Here is a 9,266-nt window from a genome sequence, read left to right as displayed (position 1 = left end):
AATATTCTGCAGACTGCTTAATATTTTAAATAAACTATTGAATTACAAATATTTCAAAATTACATAAAAGCATTTTGCGGTCGAGCGCGCTATATAAATCAAACGCGCGGCGTGCCCTTCTATTGGCTGCTGACGGCGTTTGTTACATAAAAATTCTAACTGACTGTTTTTTCTGTTTTAAATAATATTAACTAATTGTATGCAAAATTTTAGATTTTATATAACACTTTCACCAACTACAATTTTTTGATGACTTTAGCGCGCTGCTGACGCGTACCGTTGCAATATTTTGCTGACTGACCACACCCACACAGTTTGTTAGTTGACTTACTTTCTACAAACTAATTTTCAGATTTTATAAAACAGTTGCGACATACATGTTTTTTTTACAAGTTTGGAGCCGCCCCCGCGCCAGCTGTTACCGAAACTGGCTGACTGACGGCAGGCTATTGATATACAACTGATACATGACCTAATGTTAAAATATCAGCCTTTCTAAAACTGTTGCAGTTTTGGTCCCTCAGCTCTCGGACTAAAAGCAGTAACATCTCTCTTCTATTATACATGACTTGGACGAAATTTTTTCAAAGACGGAATCTTTAAATTAGTGAACCGCTGGAACAAATGTTTTAAAATATTAAAAGTAACTACGTAAAGAAATAGTTAATTGTACTTTTACACGTACATACACGCATTTATGTGTTAATAAACATTTTGCATATTTTTCAAGAGTTATAGTTCCTTAATACTTAGTTTTAGTCTTATGCTTCTTATATGTGTACAAAATATATATTGGTTACTATGCCATGGCTTTCCACATACACATTAATATATAATTCCTATGATGTATACATACTCCTTCATCATTCGTGTACGCAAAGACATTATATATTACTTTTTAGCGTTGTTTCAAATTAAGATTTTTATTTACTCTCTATGTTTTTTTAGTGTATTAAATGTAATTTTATGGTTGAGAAGAAAGTTATTTTTTTATCTACTTTCATATTACAATATACTCAATTCTAGCGCACAAATCCGCTACAAATCGAATAATTTCGAAGATATTTTATTAGCAAGAATTAAAATCCAACAAACATCAATTTTTAACAGGATTATCAAAAAAATCGACGAATACATGTTACAGCTGTCATGTTACAGCTGTCTTTTAAGCATTAGAAAAGAAAAATTAATTTCCTAACTAAATTAATTTTTAGTTATAAATATTATAAATAAAAAATTGATGTCAACAACATATACACAAAACTTTTTCTGAAATTGAGATTATGAGGTAATAACTATTTTTAGTATTTTTATCCTATATAATAAATATTATTCATCGAATGGAGAAAATGCGAGGTATGCATACGCGATTCAAGCAGATAGTATCAAGAATTTATTTACGTTTATCTAGGATTCGATCTCTTTGTCAAAATCTGACATGTTAGTTGAAGTAATACGTAGTCTATTGTAAGAAAAATGAAGTTTAAAGATTTATGCTGATACATTTATGTTTAACACAATAAATTACTCTAGGTACTACGATAATTACATGTTGTTTCTGTATACATTAATTATATATAATATTCTGTATATAAGAGATATATTTTCTTTTACAAATTCAAATGTTATTCGATGATTCGATGGAAATTATCATTAGGCATCATCGTGAAATCTAGTTATTTCCTATCTCGTTGGCTCTGCAACTCAGAAACTGAAATAAACGCGAGATATAGAAATTTGTCTCTACCAAATTAGTTTCATAAATATTTCTACATTTTTTAAGAGTTTTTTTCATATAATAAAAGAATTATATATTGCAGTTACTAAATGACTTACCCATTAAAAATAAAATCAGGCTAATTGTTAAGTTTGTAGAATTTGTTTTATTTTTTTCCGGGTTTCATTCAACATCTTTCCTTTAATGCGATTATATGTTTCAATCGCTTTTATACGCATTTCTTCCCATTCGCACAAATGTTGAAATATAGGACATGCATAATTTGGCGAACAATGTTCGGTAGCAAAGTTCAAAGCTTGTGCAACTTTGTCAGCCCATCGAATTTTAATGCACAATAGCAGCCAAAGAAATCTGTGAAATACAAGATGCACTTTACATTAAGCAATTGCGAATCAATTTAAATGAGAATATGCATATTTACCGCATTTTTCCACTCATGTTAAAGCGGAAGAATTGATAGTAAATACAATCCAGTTTTTCTATGGTCATAAACCTATAATATAGATTTAAGTAGTTTAATAATATTATTTTCTGAACGTTACAGAGGTTCATATTGTCTGCTGTCACTGCAGGAAAAGGTATGTACATCATAAACACGATTATCCCAATCGATCCATTTTGTAACTATATGCCGAAACTTTTATTTTCCCACAAGGAAGACATTTGGTCGGTCAAATAAGGCGAGGTGGTGAGGAAATTAGGGTGAGGAAAAGTGTCACCAAACCAGAAGTCCCAATTAACTCTATCTAACTTCTGAAATCAACAAAAAAGTCATTATATAAACATATTAGATACTGATAAAACTGTAGTTTGTATGTATAAAAAAGATGTTACCTCCTTTTTGTTAGAAAAATATTTATACAAATAGTCCTTCCAATCCTTAGTGTTTATACTTTCGTATGCAAATTTACGAAAATACGAAATAAAAAATGGTTCGAATACTGTGGGTCCTCCTAATATATTCTCCAGATGACATAAGAAAAAATATCCCATCTCGTAAGGCACATATTTAGTGATTACATGTGGTAACTCTGAGGTGAATTGAAAATTGGGTAATAAGCATCTTAGCAAAGCGACATTTGCGGGTTCTCGGACCTACAATACAATTTACACAATACAATATGAAAAAATAATCTGGTAAGAATTCAGAAATTGGGTGTACACGTTTGTAGTGCATACAATGTAAAATATTATCAATTGGTGACATTATTTATTACTTTATTTCTTTACTTATTGTTAGTCAAAGTAAATATTTTACCAAACTATAAAAATTCTTTAATCCTTCCCCTTGAAGAAAAGCATTTATGCCATCATGATACAAAACGTTGCGTCTAATTTTTCTGGAAATAAAAATGCTGAAACTCTTATTTAACTATAAATGCTGATAATTCTCACACGTAACAAAATTTCCTGCCCAGCTCTGTGAGATGTTCCGAGCTAGCGAATAAATGACGTAAGAACAATCTCCGCCAAGTAGAGTCGGCGAAATAAATGTCACGCATAGACATTCTATTTCGAAATGGGCGATACTTGGTGGAAGCACGCATATAACGTATTTATCTATATAGAAATATTATTTTAAACGTATAAATAACAAAAAAAAAACAACAGAAAGATTGCACTGCAAATCCAAGTGCGTTATTTTTACACAGAAACGTTTAATCTTTTGTAACCTTCGATTAGACTCACTCTTCATCGCTTTCTAACTGTCCCCCTTAAAAAGAGTTAATCGACGTTGGTAAAACTGGCCCTAAAAATGACACATTTGACTGAAGCTCTTTTAACACGGTTCTTTATGTGTTGAATTACGTCACTGAACACGTATAATCGTATAAAATTAAAAGTTAATATGTTCAATTGTGTTAAATGGCATGATTTAAAACGGCAGGAAATGTGTATGAACAGCATCAACTAAAATTAACACACTTGGGCTTGCGGTGCGACAATGCACAAAAACTAAAAAATCTAGTCAATATTTTACCCCACGTATAGGGTCCACATAAACGTTGGGCATGCAGCAACATTTCTTCAATCGCAGTGTGACGAAATCTATTGACATGAGTAGACTGAAACTGAAAAGTGTTCTCTTCGGCAAATATACTTATTCTTTTATTAAATTTTTTTGTCCGTAATGAACCCACAGCAATAACCACCGCATAAGATGGTACCTTTTTCTCTTGACGAAATACATGTACATCTAGTTCTGGACCTTCGTGTATACCTTGCGAAAGGGCGGACATTAGAACTGTATAAGGTTTTCGTACCCGAATCTAAAAAATGAAATATACGTATATAAAAATTAAATACATATTTTATTTTAGTTTAACTGAAGCAGTTTGTAAGAAAATATAGGCATTTATTTTAAAAATCGTTTAATTTCTTTTTTACTAATACATTCCATTTCTTTGTCAATATTACTTTTATCAATAATGTCAGTAGTAATTAATCAAATGTCATTAATTTTATGTAAACAAATAAATGTTGGAAGCATGCTAATACCACCTGTGTTTAAATTCTTACCGTAGCAGAGTACGTAAATTTGACAGATGGGGTGTTTTGGCAAGGAAACCATGATCGAGCGTAAATTAGTTGAAAAAATAGAAGCTTTTATATAAATAATCTATGTTAATGTAGAGAAATGTCTTTTTTAGCCAATTCACCTTGTTGTTAGACAGTAGAAAGGGATGACCACCAGTTTGGGCAGGTGTTAGCCAATATAATGCATCTGACTGTGGAGTTGTTTTATATTCAATTTTAATTTTACAGCTGAAAATATCGTATTGTGGGTGTCATTAATTCTTACATCAATAACTTTTAGTAAATATATTTCTTTAAAAATATTTTATATTTACTCAGGGTTATCAGTGCCAATAATTGATGGCAAATCTACGCGAATTGCATTTCCAAAGGCAAAATTAGTTTCATCAATATGACGATCTAAAAGTGTTCTATCAAGCACGTTTGTGACACGTCCTATATCAAGTCCGAGGTTATCTAAAATCTAATTATTCGATATTACATATTAATAAATTGCAGTCAAAATTTCTACTTGATATGAAAAAAAATGTCTACTTAATTACTATCTGATTAATTGAAGGTTGCCTTGTTATAGTCAAAATCGCTTTTCCTTCAAGAACTCTTTGATCGAAATCCACTATCAATTCTAAATCAGTATGGATTACACGTGCCAATTCTTATAATTAAGAAGATAAAAATAAAGAAGTATAAGTAATAAATAATAATATATAAATGTAATGAGTACACACATGATAAAAAATCATGTATATTATAATTATTATAGCAATTGCTTGTAATATTATTTGTAAAATGCAAACAGTTTTCAGGACCTTTATGCTAGATACATTATATTTATATTTATATTTATAAGAAGATGCGCAAAATGTTGTCAGTTAATAAAAACTGTGAGATAATCTAATTTTGAAAATTGGTACATTACTATAGAATCAAGTATATGTGTAGCAATTTTAATTTCAAACATCTATGAATTCCGCACTTTCTTATTTTATTGTATTTTCTTTAAGAAAATACTAAATACGTTAGTTTAAAGTACTTTTATTATGCTTATAATGTAGCTAATTAAATAATTAAAATACCTGGTAACGCAAATGAGTGTGGATCTTTTGCAGAACTGGGAACATTCATTTTAGGAGAGTAACGTTGTAGCCTTTTCCATCGACTTGCGATAATAGAACTGTGTATGTCTAAACTGGCCGCACAAGGGCACAGTATTGCTTTCAACTTTTCTCACCTTCTTATGTCTAGCGATATATTCTGTTTATTAGAACGTCAAAGTGACTGTGACTTTTCGCACACAAACAAATTCGACTTAGTTGAATTTAGTAAATATAACTGTGTACCGTCACATACTTTGAAACTGAGTTATTTTAATTATATTTTCTTTAGCTCGTCTTATTTTCTATTTTTAATACTTAGATACATATTTCCTTTATTTTAAATAGGTAAATGGCATGAGTGGCAGCAAAGAGGGACATATGCCTTCCCTTTATTTTATTTTTTTCGATTTAGAATAATTTTATGATTGAGACAATCAGATAATTTTTTTTTTAATTTATACAAAAGTAAAAATCTGCATGAATATTTCTTTAACAAATATTATTTAAAAATACCTTTGTCTGGCAAAGCTTTATATAAATCGAAAAATTCCATATGTGCATGGAAACATTGGGAACTGTTTTCTTTTTTGAATGATCGAACTCGATCAATAAATGGGATTTTATCTTCTGAGGGTTATTATGAAATTTACTAGAGTATCTATACGATTTTAATTATATAATTTAGTAAATTTGTTCATTTTTGTAATTTTTACCCCGTTGCATGATTAATCAACTCCCCTTAAGTTAAGAAATTCAAGGAATTTGAAATTTGCCTTTTCTTCGAATAATTATATTTCATCGTTTTTTTCAAATAAGTACTTTATAATTTGTTAAATTTTTATAATTTACATCAAATGAAATACCTTATTTCTTAACTTCCAGTCTTTTACAAACTGAACAAAAATGGTATCCCTCAGTATATTAGCACTCATCTGCCCTTCTCTCCAACTCCCTTGAAAACTTTGTAAGGGCGCTTATGACAGAAAGTGAATGAATAGGCGATAAAAAAGATTTCTTTTTCGTTCACATGCAACGAATACAGTTAACTTCCCCGTTAAGTTTGCAACCCATTGGGTAAAGAGCCACTACCACCGGGCCAATCTCGTACTCGGAGGGTAGTTATAGCCGGCGAAGAGCCCTGTGATATCATAATGCTAAGAAAAATATACACTGTACTTCGCAAGATATGCGCACACATATAATGGACATAAAATATTTAACATAATAAAGTAAATGTCAAATATTTTATTCAATGCATCACAAGTTAATTACTAATTAAAGGTTAATATATATGTTACTGTTTTTCGTTGCTCTGCACATTACTCAGTTCTGCAATTCATATATATGCACGTAATACGTAAACACAATTTGAAATTAATTGGAAAATTATATATGTTGATAGATGTAAATTTATTGTCTTATGTAAGGCCGCAATAAAGTATTAGATGCGTCCAATTTCCGCATAACGATTTATAATTCGTCGAAGTTTCCGTTTTATAAAACGGAATATAGGGGAGACTGGGGCTGGTTGTTACACGGGTAGGTTGTTACAGTGCCAACGGTAGCTAAACTGAAAACGCTATAGTAACGTTAGAAAGAGAAAATGATCACGCCAGTGTCGGAAGACATACCGCGCGAGCTAGTGGCGCTGGCGTTCTTGTGAGAGGAGCCCGGACAAGCAGCCGTCAAAAACGCAGGTTTGTCTATTGGTCTAGCACTTGTTATCTAAATAAGCAGAAATGTGTATGTTGTGGTATATACTCTCTAATTTCTTCTGTTTACAATAAACCTTACTTTTATAAACTTTACAAATATTTGTGTTTTAATATTTAATCTTAAAATTAAAACCATTTACCCCGTGTGGTGTAACAACCAGCCCCTGGTGTGGGATAAAAAGTTACATGTCTCTTTTTTCAGAATTTTTTAATTTATATAATTTCTAATGGGCGGTTAGATAAAATTATTATTAAATTTAAATCCCGATTAGTTACTGAATCTAGCAAGCCTAGATTCATTTATAAGAACAACATAATCAAAGAGTTGAGACACTTTATAGAAAAAATGTCACAACCAGCCCCGGTCTCCCCTACTCTGAAAAATTATTTCTCTAAAATGCTATTATTTCGATAAGAATGTCAGTAGTATGTTAGCAATCAATTAATTGAATATAAATATTAAATGATTAATTATGCATTGAAATGGGCCGTATTCCCCAGGGCGACAGGACGGAATGTTAAATAACATGCTGTCTGCCGGCAGGAGTCAGGCTGTCCGTCTGATTGCAAACACAAGATTATTTTTTGATATTTATATTGAGTAATACGGGTGCAACTTTCGCAATGTTTCGTGAGTTCAATTTGACCCTTCTCTTTTTCTGCTTTATTTTTTACAACATGGGCTGTTAATCTATACTGGTCTATATCTATACTATTATCTATCTATATCTATATCTTATCTTATCTTATCTTATCTCATCTTATCTATCTTACTATTATACTATTATACTATTATCTATACTATTATATAAAATCCTTACGGGTGGTGTATGTTTGAACGTTAATAACTTGAAAACTATTGGACCGAATTTTTACCACAAGTACATGAAATAGGGCTAGAATTTTCCGGGGAGTGCTATAGAGTGTGTAGTTTTTCGTCACCGATTTTCTGGAAACCGATTTTTTTAATTTTTCTAATTCTTACGGGTAAAAGAATTAAAAAAATCGGTTTTCAGAAAATAGATAACAAAAAACTATACACTCTATAGCACTCCCCGAAAAATTCTACCCCTATTTTATATGGTTTTAATACAAATTCGGTCCAATAGTTTTTAAGTTAAAAACGTTCAAACATACACCACCCGTAAGAATTAGAAAAATAAAAAAAAACGTTATTAACTTAAAAACTATTGGACCGAATTTATATTAGAACCATATAAAATAGAGGTAGAATTTTCCGGCGAGTGCTATAGAGTGTATAGTTTTTCGTTATCTATTTTCTGGAAACCCATTTTTGTAATTTTTTTAATTCTTACAAGTGTGTGTGGTGTATGTTTGAACGTTTTTAACTTAAAAACTATTGGACCGAATTTGTATTAGAACCATATAAAATAGGGGTAGAATTTTCCGGGGAGTGCTATAGAATGTATAGTTTTTCGTTACCGATCTTCTGGAGAAACCGGTTTTTCTAATTTTTTATATTTTTACGCGAAATAATTGACCGAATCTCAGAGAATTATATATGAAACAGGGATAGAATTTTTCGGGAAGTGATATAAAGTGTATAATTTTTCGTTTCCGATCTTTTTGGAAACTGGTACCAAACTTTTTCCAATTTTTCGGGAATTAATTGCCCGAATTTCAAAGAATTGAATTTTGTGATATAAAGTGTATAATTTTTCGTTACCGATCTTTTTGGAAATTGTTATAAAAAATTTTTTGAATTTTTCGGGAAATAATTGATCAAATCTTAAAGAATCGTATATAAAACAGAGGTAGAATTTCTCGGGAAGTGTTATAAACTGTATTAGTTTTTTGTTACCGATCTTTTAAAAATTTTATTAATTTTTCGAGGATGGGTTTAATTGCCACGATGTGTATTATTTTTCGATAACAATTTATTTTTTTATGTCGGATAAGTTGTTTATTTCACATATTATATGTGAACAGTCACTTCAATTCGTGGCTTTCGTAACTGTCGCAAGTGATAAAAAAGTTATTGGAGTTTTCTTGCAATAACCTGCAGTTAAAACGAAAGAAACAACTTATTCAATTTTTATATAAATAAGATTATCATTAAAAATTTGGATAAATGGAAAAAAAAATTTTCAAGAAATAATTTACACAAAAAAAATGATGCCAAAATTTTATTAAAATATGTGTATAAAATAATCCAAT

At 30.4% G+C, this 9,266-nt stretch overlaps 1 pseudogene; it reads right to left on the bottom strand.

Moving 5' to 3' along the window:
- Window positions 1-1,115: 1,115 nt before the first annotated feature.
- Window positions 1,116-5,401, bottom strand: LOC139816385 (leukotriene A-4 hydrolase-like; annotated as a pseudogene).
- Between the last annotated feature and the right edge of the window lie 3,865 nt (window positions 5,402-9,266).

The sequence above is a fragment of the Temnothorax longispinosus genome, chromosome 7 (assembly GCF_030848805.1).
Source record: "Temnothorax longispinosus isolate EJ_2023e chromosome 7, Tlon_JGU_v1, whole genome shotgun sequence".
Taxonomy (NCBI): domain Eukaryota; kingdom Metazoa; phylum Arthropoda; class Insecta; order Hymenoptera; family Formicidae; genus Temnothorax; species Temnothorax longispinosus.
This window is presented reverse-complemented; position numbering and strand designations above follow the sequence as displayed.